Source organism: Mustela nivalis, assembly GCF_964662115.1.
Source record: "Mustela nivalis genome assembly, chromosome: 3".
NCBI lineage: Eukaryota > Metazoa > Chordata > Mammalia > Carnivora > Mustelidae > Mustela > Mustela nivalis.
Genome location: NC_139022.1, coordinates 141,951,084 through 141,976,394, shown reverse-complemented (window position 1 = coordinate 141,976,394; position 25,311 = coordinate 141,951,084). Strand labels below are relative to the sequence as shown.

General features: G+C 43.8%; 1 long non-coding RNA gene across 1 annotated transcript in view; it reads right to left on the bottom strand.

Moving 5' to 3' along the window:
* Positions 1-25,311, bottom strand: part of LOC309860784 — a 70,501-nt gene that overhangs the window by 25,560 nt on the left and 19,630 nt on the right. The window contains exons 6-7 of the long non-coding RNA XR_014309637.1: positions 20,196-20,271; positions 2,235-2,305 (exon numbers count right to left, since the gene is read on the bottom strand). This is a non-coding gene — a long non-coding RNA (uncharacterized lncRNA). The remainder of the gene's footprint in view (positions 1-2,234; positions 2,306-20,195; positions 20,272-25,311) is intronic.

Genomic DNA, 25,311 nt, shown 5'->3' with positions numbered 1-25,311 from the left:
GAAGAAATTTAAGGCTCCAGGATGCTCTGCAGAGCTGTGGCCTCCCCTGGGGCCTGTTTCTCATCTTTAAATATTTTCATGGGTGATTCTCATTAAGTTCAAGACCTGTTACACATGTGCCTCCCTTGCCTAAGGAGGGGCCTGGCCCCAGTTGCTTATAACCATTCTTTGTAGGTTTCCCATGGTCAAAAAACTAATAGAAACTAATAGAAAACTGTGGCAAAGTGCTTCTTTTTTTCTCTCTCCCTTTTTTTTTTTTTTTTTTTTGAAGATTTTATTTTTAAGTAAAAAAAAAAAAAACCCAAAACCCTCAAAACAATGTGGGGCTTGAACTCGCCACCCCAAGACCAAGAGTCACATGTTTCAGCAACTGAGCCAGCCAGGTGCCCCCAGGCTTTGAATTTCAATCAGGCTTTACATCCTTATCTTCCTCTATTTTTTCTTTTATCACCAGAGTACACTGAATAATTTATTATGTGTACTGGTTACATCTGTCTTCTCTAGTTAGGCTCTTAAGCTACCTTAAGGGGACAGGCACCTCTGTCTGTTTTGTTGAAGAATATATCTCAAGCACCTGGAACAGGGTCAGGCACGCAGTAAATGCCGAATTAGCACGTCTAGAATCTACCAGCACGTTTTGAATCAGGTGGTTGTCAGGGACTAGGGGTTAGCACGAGCAACTAACCATGTTCTCTTCTTTCCAACCTCTTCCTATTCCTTCATCTGCCCTGAGAGGATTTTATCTTCCTTTTGTATGAACCAGAAACCTGTACTTGGGTCGGCATGTGTTCTTCCCCACTCTAAGTTTAATGTGTAAGCTCTAGGTGATCAGTTCTCCATGTCTGCTCTGGATAGAAAAGAGTTTTGGAATGCCAGCAGAAATTCTTTCCCACCAAAGCCTGCTTCGGCAAAGTAAAAAAATCAAAATGCTTTGGGTTTTAGACTTGTCTCTCTTGTAGATTTAAGAACAATGACCACTTTGTCTTGAACTACCTCTGCCCTCCTCATGGACAGATAAAAAGCTGCAAATGCTGCCCAGGAGACAGTGCACTCTCCGTGTTGTGGCGTAGCTCCTACTGTAGCCACTGCCACAAATGACCAGCACATCCTCTGAGGCACCGGTCTTTATTTTGCCTTGAAATGCCTACATGGGATAATGGACTTGGGGACTCTTTCCTCTCTTTAAAAGACTTCATGGGGGGGGGGCGCCTGGGTGGCTCAGTGGGTTAAGCCGCTGCCTTCGGCTCGGGTCATGATCTCAGGGTCCTGGGATCGAGTCCCACATCGGGCTCTCTGCTCAGCAGGGGGCCTGCTTCCCTTCCTCTCTATCTGCCTGCCTCTGTCTACTTGTGTTCTCTGTCAAATAAATAAAAATCTTTAAAAAAAAAAATTAAAATATTAAAAAAAAAAAAAAAACTTCATGGGTCCTTGCTTGGTTCAGGACATGCTGATCTCATTCTCCAGGTCTAGGAGAGCCGTCTCTAGCTGGAGGCTTACAATGGACCCCCAGCATGGGAACTGGGCTGCTGCCCTCGTGTTCAGATCCTACCATCCAAAGCTCCTTTACTACCTGATCTTACATTAACAATTATTCATCAACTAAGCTTTTCCTAGGAAGGACGGTTTACTTTTATCCTATTTTGACTACTGAATGATCCTGACAAGTTTGTATGGAGGCAGGCATATAGAGTTAGAACTGCAAATAGAGCGTCTAAAACCACCACATTCCTTTTACTGTATTGATAACATTTCAAACACAGGGAGACTGATTTAAAGGAAATTTATTGGAAAGAGAATAAATATTCTTCCCAAATAAAGCATCCTCACACAAGTCAAGTCACTGGCTGATAGTCAGGGCAGAGAGTACCACAGTGGACCCGGGGTGGGAGCTGGGGCTTCCCCCTCAGCCCTCCAGGTGCCTTCCTGCCCCACAGTGGAGACCTGGGAGGACAGGTATGTCAGAAACCAGACCATGGCAGCCACCAGGAAGAGGACAGAGTCCCCAACAGATTGTGACTTTGGATGCCTAGAAGAAATTCCTTAGCTCTCAGGGCTCAAATCCACCTCAAAAGATTCCCGAGCTCTCTAAAGTGGAGCTTAAATTTGGCAACGTTCACCTCACAGAGTTCAGGGAAAGGGACAGTTTGCTAGAGGACTCGACTGTCTGGTTTCTATGGGAAAACAGACAATCAGACATGGGACTATTCACCATTTAAAGAATTTAATTGACTCACCTTGCTTGGAGTCCTTGCATGCTTGGCAATCTTCTGATCGTGGTTGGCTCCCTCGTGTTTAGTTTTTTGGCCTTAAGGAAAAAACACTTAACTGTAACTGGCTTAAACAATAAAGGGTAATATTTCTCAACAGAGGAACAGTCTGAGAGATGGCAGGTCCAGGGCTGGTTAACTTAGTGGCTCAACAACATCATCAAAAACTCGATTCTTTCCATAATTCTGCCCTGCAGTCCTCAGGGTGTTGGCTTTGGTCCTTTAACTCATCTCCCCATGGTTAAAAGATGGTGGCAACAGCCAACACAACACGTGGAGGCCATAGCAGACTCTTTTCTTTAGAAAATGGGACACTTTCCCAAGCCCCACCCCTATGCCACTCAAAAATCTTTCCTTATATCTTATTGGCTATAATTGTTACCATGACTTTTTCTAAGCCAATTGTTAGCAAGGGGAAGAGAATCACCGTGATCACCTTAAATTAATCAAGACTGAGGGTGGACACTACTTTCTTAAAGCACGAGGTCACACGTGATATTATTAGATATATTAGAACTCTGTTTACAAGAAAAACCTGAGGAAATGGCCCTTGTGTATCTAGTGCAATCTGAAGGATCTGCCATGGCTGGAGTGTTTCCTGCCAGGAAAGATGCCTTGATAAAGTGCTCTGAACTCAACTGCCTGGTCCCTGTGGGGGCGACTTGTCTTGTTATTTTAAAAGTTATAATCTTGCTTACTTAAAATTTTTTATTCTTCTTCAGAAACAAACAAAAATGCTCCTAGAAGGAAGAAGTGACCTATTAAACTTCAAAAAGTGTTGACGCTTATCAGATATGCTTCTGTAGCACAGAGGACAGATGCCTGACAATTTCAAGGGCTCCGTGGGTGGACAAGAAAAAAATGTTAAGAGCACCAAAAAACCTTAGTAAAAGATTTGGCAAATGCCCGTTGAAGGCTCTGGGTATGACAGGCATGGCACCAAGCAGGACACCAAGGAAGCAGTTTCTGCTCCTAGGAACCACAGGCCACCTCACCGCTTTGCCTGGAGACACTTTGACACTTTGTGAGAGCTAGACCCAACTAGTCAGGGACTCCAAATCCATCCAGATGTCTCGGGCTTCTGGCTGCACCGTCAGTGAGCATGACCAGTCTGCCACCAGTGGAACAATAGAGACAGAAGGCAGTCTCTTATTTGTCCCCCTTAATTGACCAAAGCCCACTAGAAGGTGATGCATGTACCTTGTTTCAGTCCCTGGGTCAGTGGTTCTTGTCAGCAGACAAGGCCAGCAGTGACTGCCCTGTTTTTGCCTTTTAAGAGTTCATTTGTCAGAGAGAGCGCGCGCACAAGCAGGGGGAGCAGGAGAGGGAGAAGCAGACTCCCGACCGAGCAGGGAGCCGGACACAGGGCTCTATCCCACAAAGCCGGTATCACGACCTGAGCAGAAGGCAGATGCTTACCCAAACTAAGCTACTCAGGTGCCTCTGCCTGCCCTGTTTTGTAACTACAAGGTGGTTTCATGTCTGCTCTCCAGCAAAGCACTGGTAGCAATCTTTGGAATAATCTTTGTATAGGAAAGCCTTATAAGAGGGCAAAAAACAAGTTGGTGAAGGGTTGAAGAGGCGTAGGCATTGTTCCAGGAAGAAGTGAGAGATACTGTATTTGAGAAAGCCCAGGATCAGGAGTGGGGCACGCAATGAAAAGCGCTTGCACCAATTTCCCTTGTAAGGCAATGGAAACACATAAAGAATGGATTCCAAGACCTCAAATCCTATAAGAAGCAATGTGCTGACACCATGAGCCCCTATTTAATAAACATTTTGGGACTTGTGGGTATATTAGATTTAGCAGACACAGTAGAATTTTGTTATTACTATGATTAAAAATAATTTGCATAATTCAGGAATACTAGGGGGGGAAAGAAAGCAAATTTCCCCACCAAAACACTTATCTATTACTAAAGCCTGTTGGGTGAATTATTTTAGTAATTTACTGATGCCCATATAGATGCACATACTCATCCATGCAGTGGTAATTAATAGCACTGCCCAGAGAAATTTACCTCTACAGATGCAAACAAGTGGAATTTAATGAGGCTTCCAGATGGTCACAAACCACCATTTCTCTTCATATATATATATATTTTTTAGGTTTTATTTTTAAGTAATCTCTGCATCCAATGTGGGGATCTCACGACCCCAAGATCAAGAGTCATGTGCTCTAATTGCTGAGCCAGCCAGGTGCCCCTCTCTTCATATACTTTCTTGATATAGAAAATGAATGGAACAAAGATTCTATCACATGAACCAATAATTACACCCATTCTTGTGGAGACTACTGTCCTTTCTAACGGACTACTGTACTTATGCGATTGGCTTGAATTTATTATCTACCACATGAATGTGTCTTAACTGGGATTCTATGAAATGAGACTTCCAACTAAGAGAAGGTTCAAAGACTAAAGATCACCCCTTCAACTCCAAGAAAATTTCACAGTTAAATTAAAAAACCGTAGAGGGTGAGAAATTGGAATGAAACACCTAACAGCAACCCATTTAAGGTAAGAGAGACAAGACAGTAAATTCCGTGATATAGTCCAACTTTCCGGGGTGTGGCGTCTGAAACAAATGCCAGTTTTAAGGAGTAGTAAGGCTCCTCGCAACCCATGCGTGATCTCGTGGCGACAAAGATGGTAGCACAGGGCCTCTGCATTCCCCAAGCTCCTCAAAGGGCAAGATCTGTCAGGACTCCTAAGCTCTGGGTGGTTGCTGTGCGGGGGATGTGAGCACGCTACACCCCTGCGGTTTACGAACAGGCTGCTGGTGGTGATGAAGAGATGGGAGCGATGACACCAGGATGCGGGGACGGAAGACGTGTGACGGGAAAGTGGTGGCAGTTCCGTGAGTGCAGGAACTCGGTTGGCCTGATTCACTGCTGTGTTTGTAGCACCGAAAGCTGTGCCTAGAATGCAGTAGGTGCCAAATAAGTATCTGTGGAAGACGGAAAGCATGAACAGTGCAAGCTAACTGCGTCGCCCGTGCCTGCTTCCTCTTTGCCCTCCCTTGCAGTGTGCTTTCCTCCCGCGTTCCTTTCACCCAGGGAGGTGTGGTCACCTCACCTTTCCCATGTCTCCCCTTCCTATTTACTTTTGTCTAGCCAATTTATGGGGTTGCTCAGCAAATGTTTTGACTCCAATTGGGAAAACAAGCTCTTGGTGCCATCATTGTCACCTGGCCCAGACTCTCAAAACAAGCCTGGTGTTGAAGAAAATGTCAACGGAAAGGTTTTGGTCTGCCTCTTTGGCAGATTACACAGGGCTTACAAAACACTTAACACGTCTGGATATCAAATTTGAGCTTCTTCAATTGCCTTTCCAGAGAGACCTCACCCGCCCCCGCTCATAGCCATCCCCACCTGCGATGACTCTAGAACTGTGTCAGACAGCAGCTCCCTGGCACCTCAAACAAAACAGAAGTGGAAAATGAAGATGATGCTAAACCTGGAGTCACTGTGTCCGGAACTTGAGGAGAAAACCAGACTCAAGTCCTTTATCTTTCATGTGGAAGGCTGTGATGCATTAGGGGTGTGCACTGGGTGCAACTCGCCTACACTGTGTGCTTTGCCTATAGAAAAAAATGGTTTTTTTCCTTCTTCTAACAGGCATTAGTTGCCAATACTTAAAAATCAGGAGATTTAATGTTAAAATCTACATTCCCACCTTCTCTTGAGAAATTAGAAGTTCTAGCAATGTGGTGCCTGCATGTTCACAGAGTGGCTGCAGCTGGGGCCGAATCACTATGGGGGCAGACGGGCAACTGAAGCCCTTTTCATTTCCCCTCTGTTGGGACTGTGTGCTCTTTCCCTCTGTCCTCACTGCTCCCTACTGTCTCCTACCTTGTTTTGAGTCTTGAAGGCCCATGTGGTCTGCTGAGGCATGCCTCCCTGCCTCTTCCACCTTTCTGCCTGGCACCTGAAGGGAAATAGGGATCTCTTCTAGTGCTCTGATCCTTTGGCTGGCTCAACAAGTTGTGGCTGAGAACTTGCAAGATCGTACCCTCTCTCACACACTTCTGTAGAAAGGCCCCGTTGGCTTCTAAATCCCCACCTGTTAGAATCAGCCGGGGAGTAGTTTTAAACTTATATCAACGCCTGATCTGCATACCCAGAAATCCTGGTTTAATTGGTCTGGGGTGGGCCTAGGGATTGTGTTTTGTTTCGTTTCTTTAATGTTCCAGATTATTCTAGTATACCTCCAGTTGAAAACTACAGTATTAGATAGCATTAACCCTCAATATCAAAGCTCAATTTCTAGGCTGAAGCTTAGCTGTAATTACATGAGATTTGTGTTACTTTCCAAGGATAGATAGCAGTGGTCACTGCAAGGCATGGACTGTGTGCAGGGGGCTCCTCGGTATATCAGCTGAGCTCCACGTTCCCGTTCTCCCGATCGCCTTCAAGATGCCAGTGCTCAGATTCTGGAGTCAGTTCTCTATGTGATCTTATCTGTCATGCTGACTCTGAATCTTCAGAAACCAAACCTGGTTACATCCCTCGCTTGCCCAGGGGTCTCAGCTCTGTAGTGAACAACTTCTAACTGCTTCCTGCACTCCCTCCATGCCTGTCTCCAAGGCCTCCTGAGGTCCATCTCAAGTTTATTCCTGCCCATATCCCTGCTTGTTCGGACCACATGCAATTAGGTGTGGTAGGCAACAAGCTGCATTTTTTTTTTTTAAGATTTTATTTATTTACCAGAGAGAGAGAGGGAGCGCGAGCGAGCACAGGCAGACAGAGTGGCAGGCAGAGGCAGAGGGAGAAGCAGGCTCCCTGCCGAGCAAGGAGCCGGATGTGGGACTCGATCCCAGGACGCTGGGATCATGACCTGAGCCAAAGGCAGCTGCTTAACCAACTAAGCCACCCAGGCGTCCCCAACAAGCTGCATTTAAGTGAGAGAACCCAAAACTGCTTTAAGCCTGTCCTGGCTGTCCCCTCCTCTGCTTTTGTTAACCATTTCCTTTAGCAAAGTGGCCTTCTGAGTCTGGCCCAGAACTGCTGCTTCTTTCCTGGATGGGGAAAAGACAAACCAGATTATCTGGCTCAGTTGGGGAGCTTGCTCCCATCCACTAAAAGTTTTATGATATCTCTCTTCCCTCACTTTTTGGTCCCAAATCTTTCCTCTCCCATCCAGAATGCTCAAATTCATAAGCCTATATATTGAGAAAGGCTTAAATGAATGAATGAATAAGTACATATGGTCAAAAGGATAACCACAAAGTCAATACATAACCTTGCAGAAAGTCCAATACACATTTATTGAGCATCACTGCAAGAAGGACTGGACACTGGCCAAATAGTGGTGAATACGTCCATATTGTCCTTGCTCTTTCTGAGCTGGTACTTCTTAGTATCTCAGATACTTTTTAGTATCTCTGTGCACCTGAAAGCAGAACTGGCTGGAGTGGAGCTGACCAATAGGCTTCAACTCACAAGTCAGAGCCAGTCAAGGGAGAGCACCAGGCTGACAATTCTAAGACCATCTCTAGGTTCCTGGGTCTAGAGCGATACTGTATGGGTAGATGGTAGAGACAGAGGCTGGTGGTGGTACCAGTTTCTGTCATCCCATTATGGCTGAAACAACATCAAACTAAGAATTGTAAGATCTATGCTCGGAACCTGGCTTCACCAATTCCTACTCATCTGTCCTTGGGCAATCAAGATTTTTTGGTTTTTTGGACTATTTAATGTAGATTTCCTTCCTCGCTTTAGTAGAGTACATCCTCTTACAGAAGCTTCCTAAGAAAGGGTTCATGGAGGCAAATTTTTTGGGTCCCAGCAACTTTGAAAATAGCATTATCTATCTTCATCCCAAGATCAAAGAAATAAGTCAATGTATTAAGGACTGGCAGGGAGAATTGAAAATCTTGAAGCAAAGTGTTAAATATAAATGACTGTTGTCTCTTCGACCTCTGCCGCAGCAACATCTTCCTAGGAACAACGCAAAAGGCAAGGGAAGCAAGGGAAAAAATGAACTATTGGGATTTCATCAAGATCAAAAGCTTTTGCACAGCAAAGGAAACAGTTAACAAAATCAAAAGACACCTGACAGAATGGGAGAAGATATTTGCAAACGACATATCAGATAAAGGACTAGTGTCCAGAATCTATAAAGAACTTAGCAAACTCAACACCCAAAGAACACATAATCCAATCAAGAAATGGGCAGAGGACATGAACAGACATTTCTGCAAAGAAGACATCCAGATGGCCAACAGACACATGAAAAAGTGCTCCATATCACTCGGCATCAGGGAAATACAAATCAAAACCACAATGAGATATCACCTCACACCAATCAGAATGGCTAAAATCAACAAGTCAGGAAATGACAGATGCTGGCGAGGATGCGGGGAAAGGGGAACCCTCCTACACTGTTGGTGGGAATGCAAGCTGGTGCAGCCACTCTGGAAAACAGCATGGAGGTTCCTCAAAATGTTGAAAATAGAACTGCCCTCTGACCCAGCAATTGCACTATTGGGTATTTACCCTAAAGATACAAATGTAGTGATCCAAAGGGGCACATGCACCCGAATGTTTATAGCAGCAATGTCCACAATAGCCAAACTATGGAAAGAACCTAGATGTCCATCAACAGATGAATGGATCAAGAAGATGTGGTATATATACACAATGGAATACTATGCAGCCATCAAAAGAAATGAAATCTTGCCATTTGCGACAACATGGATGGAACTAGAGCGTATCATGCTTAGCGAAATAAGTCAAGCAGAGAAAGACAACTATCATATGATCTCCCTGATATGAGGAAGTGGTGATGCAACATGGGGGCTTAAGTGGGTAGGAGAAGAATCAATGAAACAAGATGGGATTGGGAGGGAGACAAACCATAAGTGACTCTTAATCTCACAAAACAAACTGAGGGTTGCTGGGGGGAGGGGGTTTGGGAGAACGGGGTGGGATTATGGACATTGGGGAGGGTATGTGCTTTGGTGAGTGCTGTGAAGTGTGTAAACCTGGTAATTCACAGATTGTACCCCTGAGGATAAAAATATATGTTTATAAAAAATAAAAAATTTAAAAAAAAATAAATGACTGTTGTAAATATATAGATAGACATTAATGTCAGCAAGAATTATTAACGATCCTTAAAGCCTTAAAATGCAACACAGATAGTACAACAGGGAGGAAGGGAATTCAGAGGGAAAACCTGAGAGAATTATAGGGTAAAACTGTATCCTCTCTATGTTATAAGGAATGCTTCATTTTTGCTCATTGTCCAGTGTTACTTCTGACACATTCTGATACTATTTTTACTACCATTCTCATATTGCATGCGGCCTATGTTTGATGTCTTCTTTATCCCTGCTGTTCTGAAATTTCATCAGGATGCCTTTGTGCAGACCCTTTTCCATGTAATGTATGGGTCCCTTAACCTGGAGACTTGTGTCTTTCAGTTCTGGGTACATTCCTTGCTTTATGTCTTTGGATATTTCATTCTTGTATTTTTTTATATTCTCTATATCTGGAACTCCTATTTGTTATACATCAAATTTCCTAAATTTATTATTTGTATTTTTTTCCTCCTATTTTCTATTCTCTTTGAATATACTTTCTGGAAGCTTTTACTAACTTTCTTTAGCCCTTTTACTGACTTTTAAATTTCAGTTAACCTTTTTTCTAGTTTTAATTTCCAGGAGCTCTCTCCTCTGTTTTTTTTTTTTTTTAAATATATATATAAAACCCTGTTACACAATATTTTCTTTTACCTCTCTGTGAATATGAATCACAGCACTAAAATCTTATATTTTAGTTTTCTTTTGCTCCCTGGTTTTGTTTCCTCTGAGTTCCTTCCTTTTCATTTTCCATTCCTCTCTGCTGTAATATTTGTTTTCATTTAAGGATTTCAGAGATGTTAACAATTATTGTTGACATTTATATCCAGATAAACATTTACAACAATTATTTTTGTTTAACTCTTTGCCGTTTAAATCCTTCTCAACAGTGTTTTATACTATGATTTACTTCCTATTCTTGGGATCTTAATTTTGATTCATCATTTAGTTGGCCAGAGTACATCTTCAAATAACTCTCTCAAAATGTGATACATGGGGAGTATGTATTTGGACTCTATGTCTAGAAATGCATTTCTTTTGGCTTCACAGATGAAAATCTACACGGGTATAATATTCTTCATTTATTATTCTTGGATTTCATTATTATTCTTGGATTTCACTTCAAAATCTTATAAATACAGCATCATTGTTTCTCTGGCATTTCCATTTGCAGAGGCAAGTTGAGACCTTGTCCAGTCTTTTTCATTTGTGGGTACTATTTCTGGTTAGATGCATTCCCATTTACCCACTTAGACAGGTAATTCCAGGTTTTGCTAGAATATATTTTAGAATACTTCCTTTAAAAAAATTTTTTTTAAGTAGGCTCCATGACTAGCATGGAACCTAACATGGGGCTTGAATTCATAACCCCAAGATCAAGACCTGAGCTGAGATCAAGAGCCAGACTCTTCGGACACCTGGGTGGCTTAGTCAGTTTTGCATCTGTCTTTGGCTTAGGTCATGATCCCAGGGTCCTGAGATCAAAAGTGTGGTGGGCTCCCTGCTCAGTGAGGAGTCTGCTTCTCCCTCTCCCTCTGCTCCTACTCCCGCTGTGCTTGCTCTCTCTCTCTTGCTCTCAAAAAAACAAAAACTAAAACTAAAACAAAAAAAAGTGAAAAAAAAAACTTTAAAAAAAAAATCAGAGTCTTAACCGACGGAGCCACCCAGGTGCCCCAGAATATTTTTCTGGATGAGCCAGTTGTCCCCTTACATCTGCAGATTCAGGACTTTTTCTTCACTGGTAAGTTTTCATTTTTATCATGATTTGAAGTGTTGTTTCTGTTCTAGGTACTCTAGTTTCTAGAACTAGAAATCTATGGTTCTTGGGTTAGCCCTCTGTTCTCTGAATGATAATCACTTCTTATCTGCCATCTTTTTTCTCATTTAAAAAATATGTATTTTTTCCTTTTCTCTCTTCTGGAGGAGTTTCTAGGTTTATCTCCACATTACTGATTGAAATGCTACCACGTCAGCTTGGCTCCTTATGCCTTCGAGGCAGATTTTGGTTGTGTTATTGCAAATATTGTGTTATTGTTTGGTTGTGCTATTGCAAATATTGTTTCCATGCCAACCCACCTTTCCTCCTCAACCTTTTCATTTTATGTTGGGGCACGGGAGGTAGCTATTGTATCTTGTTAGCCCTTCACTTTAGAATGGGTGCAGCCATCACTTTTTGTTCCTATTTCATTAAGGTCATGTGTTACTGAGGATGTTAATTTTCTAAAATTTTATTTTTAAGTCATTTCTATTCTAAGGCAGCGCCTTGAAGTCTTTAGTTCTTAAGGTATCAGAATTATCTGGGAGAACTTGTAAGGTTGATTTCTGGCTCCATCCTGAGGGATTCAGCAGGCTACCTAGTATAGGTGTTGTCCAGGCTCAAGAGGGTCCACTGGAGTGCAGGTTCTATTAGCTTAGGCCTGTCACCAGAAATGAGACAGAAGTGCACAGCACACAGTCCACTTCCTGGTCACTCATAGGCCTGAGTCATGTTGGCTTTCCTGGAAAGAGGTAGAAATTTTTCCCACTACTTCCAAGGCTTTGCTCTCTGTTGTTCACTATCTACAGTGTTCTTTGGGTGGGACTTCAATCAGCAATGCTCCACTATCAGTCCCAACAGGCCCCATATCAATGGGCACAGATCACAGTGGAAAGGAGAGTCCACATCTATTGTAGGAACAGGGGCTCTGTTCTCAACAGGGGGCACACACCTGTGTCTCTGAATAAAGAGGACAGTTCATGGGATCTTCTTCCTCAGTCTCTGGTGCAAAGCCCTCTTATGTTATATGGAGGGAGTATAGCTAGCTCGCGGATATGCTAGATTATTTGGCCCTTTGATTTTGGATTCATCAAACATATTAAAAATCTCTCTCAGTTTCCAGCAGTGGGGTTTGTTTTCTTTGTTGGTTAAATAAGAAGAATCTTAATCTGCGCATATTCATCCTTACTCGAGACTTCACAAATTTGTCAAGTTGGAAAGGCTACGAGAAGCGGTCGCTACTAGCTAGATAGCATGTTCAGCAGGAATAGAAAATTTTAGCATGAGCAATCTGAGATGGAAGGTAGAATAATTTGGAAAGGGGGAGAAACTGTGGAGGTAAGGAGTTTAACTCATTTTACCAAATTGTTCTCGTAAGTGTGCTCCAATATGCACATGGCTCCTGATCTGCCTGTCCTTCTTTTCCTTTCTGTCTGTAACAGAGGAGCTTTCTTTATTCCTCTTCTCTTTCCAACCACACTCGGCTGGGAGAATTTCATTCTCCACTTCTTCTAGTCCAATGGCCTCAGAGTCCTTTGGACGGCTCTGTTCCGGCCCCATAGGCTTACCTAAACCTGCCTTCACAGGAGTGCCTTCCTGGGGTTGATGCTAACATTGTGGCTTTCTATGTCTTTCTTCCCACAGGCTTTTTCAATTACCTCCAAGCCTTCTTCTCTCCTCCCTGCCGCCTGGCTCCTCATACAGCTGTCATCATTTAAATGGGTATTCTGGGCCTGTGTTACTTGTGTTCTTGTGTATATGCATTATATTTGTTCTATTCCGCAGTGATACTGTACACTCCTTCGACCAGAGGGACCCAGTCTTCCATTGCCTTAGTAGTTGCTCAGTCTGTCATGTGTGCCCTCAACATGGGGACCCCTCAAATGAAGAAGATTACATGTTTCCTTTTGCATGTACATGCCAAACTGTAAGAGCAGACTCTTCCCTCTGTAGTTTCTGTTTCTTACTCACGTCTCATTTCCCTCCTCATTAACGTTAGTTCTATGAGGCTGTGTATAGATTCCTGGTACTTGAAATCAGAAAACCTCTGTTCTTCTCCAATGATATTACCTGTAACTTTATACAAGTTGTTTCACATCAGTGAGCTTCAGACTCTAATGTGTCTTTGTAAGGGGGGGTGGATTATAATGGCTTCCCCAGATGGCTCCTGATTCCTGCTGCTAACACTAAGTTCATATTGTTCTCCTTGTTCTGCTGAGGTGTCAGAGCTCCTCAGTGATTTTCTTCCACATTTCCCCTGCCCCTGGCCATCAGAGTACCTAGAAACTAAGATGTTTTCCTACATGGACAATAGGTAGACATGGCTCTATAAAAAGGAAGCCCTCGGGCCTGACATGAGGTATAAGGAAAGGCCAATCATACCTCTGAGCATCCTGGTTTAAAGCAAGTGACTAGAAGAGACCTTCCAGATGACAAAGGCAAGGCTTTCTGTATGGGGAAGATAGCTACAGCCAAGGTTCAAGCTCCTACTTATATCTCCTGCCTAGAACCAAACCTTTACCAAACTCAAAAACTGGTTCCAGGATTGCGGCCCCAGTGTAGTCATACAATATCTTCCATGGCTGTCATTTCATTCCCAAATATCATGTACTTAGCCTTTATCCTAGAGCAGCTCAGTGGCGTCAAATTGCTTCCAGTAACAGCATTGGCTTTTCCATTGCCTGATTCCAAATGAATCATATATGATCTTATTTCTGAAATTGACATCAATTGATGTTAGGCCTGGGACTTACATAACAGCTAAGATGTTTATAAGCACCATCCCAGCTTAACCTTCTTCTCTCAGGCCACAGTGTACTCTGTGATGAGGGCTGGGTTGCAATTCTAGTTCCCTACAGCTGGCTGGAGCACCTCCCCCCCCAATGCTCACCTCAGTTTCTAGCCTTCCAAATCTAAGTCTTAGCACACTGCCTGGTATAAAGGAGGGAATCAACACATTTGTAGGGTAAAGGCAGACCTCACGCCAACAGGGATCCTGATGAGAAATAACTATTTTCTAATTTCAGTGTGAAACATATGGAAAGACTCATTCTCTCCTCCAGATAGCAAGGAATAGCAATAGCCAATTTATTTGTTCTCAAGTGTGACTTGGGCTGGTATGCAAAGAGAGTTCCAACTTGCTAAGTAGTCTTATTAATTTGGTTCTTTCTCTTGTAGTTTCCCTTGGTGCCAGCCCCAACTGGCAGTTTCTGGAAGTTCCCAGCAATGGCATCTCTTGATGGTGGTAATTACTAATTTGCTGCCTTGGGAATGATAGCTGGTCCTATAAAATCTCCAGTATCTTTAATGTCCCTGAAGATGTTCCATGCAATTTTTTTCAATACCATTCTTACAGAGCAGTCCAAAGTTGGAGCACTCTTCTTTGAGCAACTTCTATTTGCTGCTCCAAGTCCTCTACTGCATTGCTACTCAAAGTGTGGTCCATGGATCAGCAGCGTTGAAATCACTTGGGAGCTTGTTAGAAAGGCAGTATCTTGGATTGCACCCCAGACCTACTAAAACAGAATCTGTGTTTTCACAAGATTCCAGGTGTTTCCTATGCACATTAAAGTTTCAGAAACATTTCCCCAATACAGTTCAGATTCAATAAGTTTAGGTCAAGGGTGGGGCCCAAGATTTTGCAGTTTTGAACAAGGTCCAAAGTAATGGTAATGCAGCTGGTCCAGGGGCCACTCTTTGAGTAGCAAAGCTTTAGTTCATTAGGGAAAATTGATGTCCCCTTCCCCCGCCCAACATCAAAGCAGGCAGGGCACAGATGGCTGATGTTCCCTTAGCCTAGAACACAGTTTCTCCATCCCAGCTGCACACCAGAATCATCTGGGAGGTTTTTGACAATACTGACACCCTGGCCTATTCCCAGAGTTCGTGATTTGAATGGTGTGGGAAGGGACTCTAGCACTGGGATGGTCTGGAATTTCTTTGGCAGTTCTAATGGATGGAGAACAACTGGCCTAAGTTGAGCTCCTATTGTTAGTAAGAGTACTCCCTGCCTCCCTCTCCTACCAAATTCTTACTCCTCTTGCAGGTCTAACCTCTTACATTGGGAAGACCTTAGTTAAATTCTCAATTCCATTTGAAGTACCTCCCAAAGATCACAAGAACATTTGTGGAAATCAAATTCCAGCAGCTACTGGGTAGATATTCTAAGCAACCCTCTAATAATGACAGATGATTCTTCTTCATAATCTTTGCCACAAAACAATTCCTGAAAGGCACTTTTTTTTTTTTTTTTTTTTGAAAGGCACCATTCTTTAAAAGATTCCAGGATGGCTACTGGTCCTGCTGTCAAGGTCTTTCTGCTCCATCCCCCCCACCCCAGCGTAATTTTTCCACCCGACCCCACACCCCAGCATCAACTTTTTGAGTGGAATTCCCAGGAGAAAAACCCAAGTCAGGTTTCCTGTGTTCTTCCGCATCTCTTCCTCCGTCTTCATGTTGGTCAGCAATTCCTTTCCTACATCAGTTTGTCATGTTTAGGTGCTTATGGTCTTCTCAGGGAATTCTTCAGCAGTCCCCTGGCTCCTCTCCTCTTCACTGCTGAGGGCAGCGTTGGAGTTTGAGGGTGACAATGAATTACTTCCCTTCTTTTCCACTCTAAACCTCAAAGCTAGGGAGACATAGACATAGGAGGCCCAGGGCTGGAAATAAGAATGTCTGCTCAATTGCTGATAAAGTTAGACTGGAGAGCATGGCGAGGAGGAGGTCCCAGGTGGCTTTCAAGATTTCTCCTATTGCCCTGCGTGACATGCCCGCCTGGAACTGCAGGCCTTACCTCTGCAAACCAAAGTTCAATCCTGGGAAGCTTCTGGAGAATATAAAAAGCTTGAGTCTAGGGATGCCTGGGTGGCTCAGTTGGTTAGGCAGCTGCTTCAGCTCAGGTCATGATCCCAGCATCCTGGGATCGAGTCCCACATCGGGCTCCTTGCTCAGCAGGGAGCCTGCTTCTCCCTCTGCCTCTGCCTGCCATTCTGTCTGCGTGTGCTCGCTCTCCCCCCCCCCCCGATAAATAAATAAAATCTTTAAAAAAAAAAAAAAAAAGCTTGAGTCTAGAAGAAGCTTCTCAGGAATGAGACAGGAAGGGATGGTACTGCACATGTCTAATTCTCCAATCTAACTCAGGAATCAGAGAAGGGGGATGAGAGGAGAGGAGGTCATCCTGCCAACATGCAAAATGGCCTCCTTTGGGCCAAGATGGGAACTCAAGGAGAGACTCCCGCAGGCAGTGACATCTTGCTAAGCACCTCAGAGGGAAGTGTCAAGGCTGTAACCCCTCATGGGCCCTTGGAAAAGCCAGTAATCAGAAAACTGACCAATCTCCCCTACTGAATCTAATCTATTTTCTACTCGGGTCTACAGCCCAGCAGAGCTTTCAATCCCCAGACAGTCCGTTCGACAGGGTTCCACCAGATCTGATGGGCTTGGAGAGAGCTGCTGGTTCCCACTGGCAATAGAGATGGGGAGCCTTTTAAAAAATATATCTTCCCCTCACACTCATTCACGTGCAAGTAGCTGGCAGCATTAGGCGTGGGCCAATGGGAACTTGAAGCTGCTCTAACTGAAAGAAGAGGTGCTTGGTGCCAAGCAGTTTTCCAGTAAAATGGTTTTAAATATAATAAGGGAAAAGACAGTGATGACCAGAAGACGGGACAGGTTTTGAATAAGTCACTGGAGAAGGGTGCTGAGCCTAATTCCAGAGAAACAAGATGAACCAGAAGCCCTCTTTGCTTCACTGACTGGAAATGTGGACAAGAGGAGAATAAGGAAGGAGGGGCTTAGGGTTCACAGTGGAATCACATTTAGCCAAGACCCAGCTAATTGTCCATGATTGTTTTCTCTTCACATTTACTCCTCTACACTGGGGATGTCTCCCAGGCACCACAGATATAATTCAAGTTGGGTTTCTGTCTCTCTCAGATGTGGACTCCTCTTTGGGAAATTAACAAGACTGTAGAGATCTTTGGTTCTAAAAATACTTAATGATTTCCTAGAAGCATCCTTAAAGTCGACAGCTGTGGGTTTAACAAGAACTTGCTTTCTAAAAACTGAACACTAAAAAATGGAAAGTCAGGGGGCGCCTGGGTGGCTCAGTGGGTTAAAGCCTCTGCCTTCGGCTCAGGTCATGATCCTGGGGTCCTGGGATCGAGCCCCACATCACTCTCTGCTCAGCAGGGAGCCTGCTTCCTCCTCCCTCTCTCTCTGCCTGCTTCTCTGCCTACTTGTGATCTCTATCTGTCAAATAAAATAAAATCTTAAAAAAAAAAAAGGAAAGTCAGTATCATGAGTGATGCAGAAAAATGGAGGCTGTATAACTTGTCTGTATAATTAATTACAGAAGGTAACACTGTTTTCATTATCAAGTCGACCTGGAGTCCCTTTAAACTAATGTACCAGTTACAAGCAGTCAGGGGATGTAGTAAAGTGAGGGAGACCTGCCTGATCCATTGCCATAAACAGACCCCGTGTTAGAGCTCATGTATTTGTTTTCTTTTCTTTTATCCCTCTGAACAGAAATACTTAAATTGTAAGTGGGGACTTCTCACAGCACAAATCTTGCGTCATATGTTTAAAAGCTGTGGCAAAATCATCTTTTGGCAGAAGTTGTATAGCCTTAGACAAGCCATGCCTTGGTGTGTGTCCTTTAGGAGGGATGGTTTTCAGAGAGATTTCCCATATGGTGCGTCCAATCAGCCTGCTGACTCATTTTGGACTTGGCACTACTGGTGTATGAACCAGGGTTCAGAAGGGTACAAGAGTATGCAAGTGGTCTTACTGGTGGGAGCTCATGGCTCCCCATCGAGGTGGTGCCCCAACTGTCCACACACTTGTCTTGACGGCTGTTTTCCAAGCATAGTGCACCTACAGTGTGGCCCCCTCTAAAACTTGTGCACACTCAGCAGTTGACTTCACGGGGAGTTGTCCAGAGCTTAATTTCCTTTTTCTTAAGGTATGCCACTGAGCTTCACAATGTTCTCTTAATTTGTGATGATTCTCCCAAATGTGTTCAAGAGGAGATGAAAGGACTTTTACATGAGGTGGATCTCACATGCAAAGTGAATGGGCTTCATCTGTGTACTCACAAATCTTCACACCAAAGGGTTGAAAGGTCCCTAAAGGTCAACCAGTGCAAAGCCCGGGTTGCAAACAATTGCAGATATGGAAACCCACATAGGCATGCAACCCATTCTTTAAAAAGATAAAAATTACCCAGTTTTGCTGAGAATTGTTCAAAGCACTGCTGCAAATTGGGGTGGGGAGGCAATGTCTTGGTTAATTAGCAACACTAAAAAAGGTAGAAATTCCTATGAACAGAGAAAATAACCTATTCAAGTTCTTAGCAGAGCAGAAATCTGCTTTTCTCTTTGTGAATAACATATGGGCTTCAAGCCCATTTACTGAAGCCAGTGAGTGTGATGTACAAGTCTTGGTTTACAAACACCTTGTTATATCTGAAACACGCACACAATACAGAGAGGGAAAGAGAGGCTGAGGGACAGTGAGAAACTTCCTTCCCATGAGTCCCATGGGGGTTGCTCTTCAGGAACCTATCTTCTAAGCCATACATCTATAAGTTGTATGATTTAATTTCAAGAACTTACCAGAGTTGGGCTGGTATGCACTGTACATGTTTCCCTATCCTATTTGTTTCTGCTAATATATATAATGAGGTCCTTAGTTAGGGTCATGCCTTAGCTATGTCCACTTGCCAGGGTTCTGATGAACAGCAAGGGCAACCTAACCAAACCCATGTGCATAAGGACTATGGACCCTCCTGGGTGAGTAAAGGGAATAAGAATCAGGAGGAGCTTGCTTCAGAAAATCATAGTTGTTGGAAGGGAGAGACTTGGGGCTACTTACATTTATTTCATGGCTTGCTCCCATCAGACTCAGGTCTCAGTTCTGGTGATATTAAACACTGAAAGAGCTCTATGGCTGGGCACTGTTTGTCTTATCTGCCTGGGACAGCACTCCCCTCCTATTAGTAGGATTCTGGAGGTGGTTGTCAATCACAGTGTCTCATCCTTGGTCATAGTGATGGGTCCAGTGATGGTCATATGACCCAACCATAGACAAAAGTCTCTTTCCCGGGATTCCTAATGAGAGCTCTCTGAGTTTTGTGGTCATGACGCTTTGAGGACACAAGCCCAGAGCTGAGGATAGTGTCCAAATTTTCCCCACATGGGGACAAGTCTGAAGAATAAAGTTAATACATTAAATGAAGCAGAGACAAAAAGCAGACATGAAAGGAATGAGTTCCCTGGTGTTTGGAGTCCTGAATCTAGTGGCTGCTGAGGCAAACTCTACCCCTTGTCCTTTTCCTGGTTTGGTTATGTCACTCAATAAACACCTCCCTCTTTAGTTAATTTAAGTCAAAGGGGGTTTCTCTGGCACTCTATAAACTCCTGGGGGCACAAATTGCACTTCTTGAAAGCTTCTTTAACAGGATTCACAAAGGTCTCCTTGCCTTGGACCATTCTAAATCCTGTGCATTTGACAGAGGTAGAACATATAATTTATCATACAAACCAGGACACTTTTGAGAATAAAAGGGAGCACTATTAAAAATGACACCAAGACAACAGCCATACACTAAAATTGAGGGGCACCCTGGTGAAGGACCTAGTCTGGTGCATGTGTTGTGGTCACGTGTAGTCGTAATGCCTGGTGGATAGCCGGCATACCTTGGGAGCGAGGGAGGACCCAGCTGGAGTTGGTCTTTTATGAGCTCAGATAAACACTCAAGAGAACCCTTGGGGGCACTTGTGCAAGTTTGAGGTCCAATATAATTTTGGTACTGTGATCAGGGCTCCATTTGTGCCCATAGCTGATGGGAGCTGGGGACATTCAGGTTACAAATAGGAAATACAGGAAACTCTGGATAGCTTTCATCTGGAATAGGGACTATTCCAAATGCATACAAAGCTCCTTTTTCTGAGAACATATCCCCAGTGTCCTAGGTGAGCCCCTAGTGTGTGACTCTGTCCCTTTGTTAGTAATTCATTAGGCCACTGTGCAGGCTGATCCAAGTTCTCTCTCCCAAGAACCGGGGCTAATTATTAGCTACTTACCCTTTAGGTGGTTGATAACACGTCAATCCAGGAGACTTGGGACAGCCATTTTGTGATGTGACCAGAGAAAGTCAGGCTGCAGTGAAAGAGAAAAGAAGAAGCAGATGTTCAGAGGCCAGCAAGAATGAGAGGCAGTGTTTTTTCCTGGGTTGCTGACAAGCTTCCCAGACCTTAGTTCCTCAGGTTGGGCTGCACTTTCTAGCTACAGGCTCTAGGAGACACCGCTTATCCTCAGACCACCCTCCACATCTTGCTTCAGCTAGCTTAAATTGATTTCTACTTCTTTTATCCCAAACTGTCTTAACTAATACCAGAATATTTATTTTTGATGATTTAAGAGCTCATATATTCCCTCGATAGCTTATGAGCCAAACAATTCCCTCTCTGTACCATACCTCTCAAACCAAATATTGATGTGTTCCTTCTCTAACTCAAGCAACACATTAAAGGAAAATACAAAACAAAACAAAACAAAACAAAAATTGGAAACACGGTCCTCATACTCTGAAGTCACATGGGATCCACATGGACTTAATTAGGATGAGAGACAAACAGATAAACATTTGGGGACACCTCCTTCCCATACAATATTTCATAACATGGGACCAGCCTGTAAAATTGAGATGTCAAAAATGATTTTGTTCACTCAATTTTTCCTAAGTAGACAAGTGCTGAAACACAAAGATTCGTGAAATTCTAGCTGAAATACACACAGAGCTGATCCTAGGAAAAATTGGGAAATAGATGAAATTTGTTAATGTTTCCCCAACTCTGCTTTCTGTGTTTTTCTCCCCTTCCTGCCTCCCCTATATCCCCCAAAGGAGAGCCATCTGACAAACTAAATTACAGTAAAGTGTCAGTTGCTCCTATTAGGTGTATTGCATTTTTAAAAAGTCTAGAGAGGGTGATACAAAATCGAAGAAATGATTCTTTTGCTATTTTGAGGATATCTACTTTTTGTGAACACTTCTCTACTTATATATAAAGCCAGTAGTAACCTTGATAAATAAGGTGAAAGAAAATGACAAAATTCATTGTCATCATTCATTTTGTCATTAATGACAAAATTCAGAGCACTTTTTTAGTAGTCTCAAAAAATTTTACCTCTTACTTTTCTTTTGGAGCCAAAAATTCCAAGTCAAAAGCTAGAAATGGAAAAGGAATGATTAGAAGGGTGGAGTAGGCAAGACCCTCGATGCCCCTGTGTGTGCACAAGTATGTGTGTGTGCACGTCTGTGTGTTAGGTTTGACCAAAGAACCATTCCCACGATTTCCCTGCAGGTCTTTCCCTCTTCTGTAGCATAAAGGAGATGGGCGCCTCTCACAGAAGATCAAAGCTCTTCAGCTCGGGTGGGTGGCCAAACCACTGTCCCTCTTCCACTGCTGGGCTGTCTAGCAAAAGTGACCAAACTATGCTCAACTAGCCGTCACCACCATGGGGAAGAGAGTTGGAGCCAAGGACCTCACAGAATAGGAGCCCGTGATCAGTCCCAGGAGAACGCCAGTGACTGTCTAGAAAGCAGTAGAACCTCACCCCCGTGGCAGGACTTGCTGAAGATGCTGGAGAGGTCTGCTGGGGAATGGAGGGTGATTGAACTGAGTTCTGCATTCATCTGTTGATGGCACTGCCTGGCAGGGCACCAGAGGTTGAAAATGAAAACTCCATGTTGTGCTTTGACTTAAGACTGGGGCAAAGGCCAGCCTGTTATTTGTTCCATGTTCCCGAGGGAATGATTTTAGAGGAAGGAAGCATTCTACCCAATTGAAGGCTTTGGGTAGTTGATGTGGAAAGGCTATAGGAATATCAAAATGCATCCAAGGGTAGGAGCCTAAGCCAACAATATCACTTTCGGGTATATATCCAAAAAAATTAAAAGCAGGATCTCAAAGAGATATTTGCACACCTATATTCATTGCAGCATTATTCACAATAGCCAAAAGATGGAAGGAACCCAAAAGTCCATTGAAAATGAATGCGAGAATAAATGGAATATTATTCAGCCTCAAAAAAGAAAGAAATCCCACCACATGCTATGTCATGAATGAACCTTTAGGACATGACAGTAAGTTAAATAAATCAGTGACTAAAAGACAAATATTGTATATTTGCACTTATATGAGTTATCTAAAGTAGTCAAACTCATAGAAAGCAGAAAGTAGAATGGTGGCTGCCAAAGCTGGAGGGAGGGGAAGCAGGTATTGTTCGGTAGGATGGGGTCTACCTCTCTAGAGGTTCAGTTTTGTAAGAGGAAAATGTCCTAGAGATCTGGCAGATAGTAATTTGAATATAGCTGGCCCTTTTGAACTGTATGATTAGAAATGGTTAAGACAGGGAATTGTATGCTATGTGTTTTTTCCTTTTTCTTTTCCTTTCTTTTTTTTTTTTTTGCCACAATTGAAAATAAAAAAATGATTTGACAGGTGTCTACGTGGAACAAGGGGTGTTTCTGTTGTCTGTGCGGATAGATGGAGTGAGACCACCTAAAGTGGTTTTCCCCAGGGGTAGGGAGGGCGGAGGGAAGCGGTCAGCAGGTGTCTACCTGAGGTGGGAACATTAATACATTGAGCAAAACCAAGGCTGACCCTGGTGCTGTTTCTCTTTCAGGAGCAGCCCCAGAAGGCGCCCCATTCTTGGGCCTCCTCCTTCAGTCACTGGGAAGTAAACAGAGATGGGAGGGTCCCTGTTCTGGGAAAAAGCTAATCAAATGATCCAACTGCTCCTCCTTTGCAACCCCGAGAGAGGTACCAGGAAATACAGAGTTGGCTGAGACCGGGAGGGCCATGAATAAGGGAGGCTGTCCGGGACAACCGCTCCCCTCCTCCCAGCTCCTCCCAGACCTTTGCCTTCACACGCTAGCCCTGGAGTAGGTATCAGCCAGGGGGCTGGAGTGAGACCCTGGCTCGGGGAACACAGTCGCCCAGCCTTCTGCTTTCGCACTTTGGAAAAGAAACCATCTTCGCTCCCTATCCTGTTATTTAGTGTTTGGGAAAGGACCAAAAGTCAGCTAGGAGGCAGAGGACTGGGAACCACCGTGAAGGTAGGCATCCATGGAACAGTCGTGAAGCTTGTGAATCCAAACCCCCACGAAGAGTTTCCTGATGAACTCCCCGGTGACACTCTTGGCTGAGATGGGAGGGCGGGGGAGGGGCTGCAGAGAGAGAGATGCTTCTCCCTTACTGGGAAGCTGTGTTCCTGTGACCCTATTTCAATCTTTGGTAATGAACCATTTCAGAACAAATGAAGTCATTGGAGTCACTGATAATTACATAAATTTTCTTTTTCACTTAAAACTCTTAAGTTTCTATCCACAAAGGCCCATTTTTAGTAATACATTGAATCCTGCCAACATCCTGAGGCTGATTTTGTCTTTACACTTCTAGGAATTTCCGAGGACGTGGGGGTTTGGGCTGCCAGGACGGATGTGGATATGTGTGACCAGCAAGGAGCTTCTAAGGTCTGAAGATTGGGAAGGTCGAGGGTCAATCCCTCCTAAACCCCAAAGAGAGCGTCATCTCCTCTCAGGCCTTTTCTGTGAGTTCTCCTTCAACCTCTTGAAAACAAGATCCCCATTTCACCTCGGCCACAAGGTGATCCAGTGCCAGGAGTGTTTTTAGTGACTCTAACCCGTCCCCAAGGCCACATCAATGCAACGTCCAAAAAGGCAAGCATTTGGAACTCTGAAACCCCCGGAGACAAAAACAGGACTCTGTGATGATGTGGTTTATGGAGTCTCATTTTTAAAAATCGGACACACTTACCACGAAAGATGCTGTGGAAAAATAATTGGATTTACCCCAACTCCTCTGCTATTTATTGCCTTGAATGGCACTGAGGTTATATCAGAACACAGTCATAAGGGGAAGAGGCTTTGGAACAACTAAACCACATTTCTCCCAAAAAGTAAGTCTGTCATTAACCCTTTGTACAGTGTAAGCCATGTGACTTTTGCACAGTGTTTGTTTGCAAAATACCAAGACAAGGTTAACAAATGTAAGTTGTTTTATGCTCCGAATTGAGGATGTGGTCCTGTTGTGTAGACAACAGGGTCTCTAATAGCCCTACCCTTCAGTGGACTTCAGGTCTTAAGACTTAGACATTTCTCTCCCTCCAAGAGCTAAGGGCCCAGCATGCAGAGGGATGGATGGTCTTCCTTCTGTCCTCTGCTCTCTGCAGGAAGCCAGCCCTGAGGGGTATATTGCACAAACCTTGTTTGACCGTGACTGACTTTACTGTGTACTTGGGTTTCAGGACCTCAATATTTGCAGCTCCTACGCTGCCATATCAAATCCATGACAGCTTGTGGGGGAAGCTCATAAAACGCCTTGGAAATTAAAACAGTTGACTGCAGCAGGACAAAATCTAGTGGCTATTTGACAGGCAAGATTTTGCAATTAGAATTTTTATTCCAGCTGACCACAGACAGACCCTTGGCTGCCATCTTCCAAGGGGCTTCTGAGAAGTTTGTAGAGCTCCCATGGCCGGTGGATCACGACTTAGTCAATGATATCAGATGTGAAGTCGCTCTTCCTGCCACGAATCCATCTGTAGTTAAACAAGATAGTCTGACTGTGCCAATAATTTGCTCAATTTTGCACAGCCATGTTTAAGGAGGCACCAAGAAATCTGCTTGCAGATCTCTAGGGAACTCTCAAATCAAAGACAGCAGAGATCAAAAGTCCTTGAAAAAGCCATCTGGGAACTTTTGTGCGCTGACAAGTTTGCTCTTGAAGCTCACACACCACACTTGCAAGATGACAAACAGATACCAGAGACTTCTGGGGAAATTCTGCACCACACTCTGCCCTGAAGAGAAGCCATACACTCTCTAAGGTCATATGTCCCCCGCTGATGCAATCCCTGCCCCAATCCCCCAACCACAAGGTCACTGGCTTTCATGGGAGATAGAATGGACACCTCTCTGCTATTGCTCTAGTGATGTGCTGGGTAGCAAAGAAGCCAATGGTGCAACAATGGTAGAAACAGCCACCATTTCTTAAGGACCTGGGAGCTATGATTTTGCTGAACCTGTAGTATACACTATGCAATTTGTCATAATAATTCTATTTGGAAGCCATTAGCTTCACCACCTTACAGACAGGAAGTAACTTGTCCCAA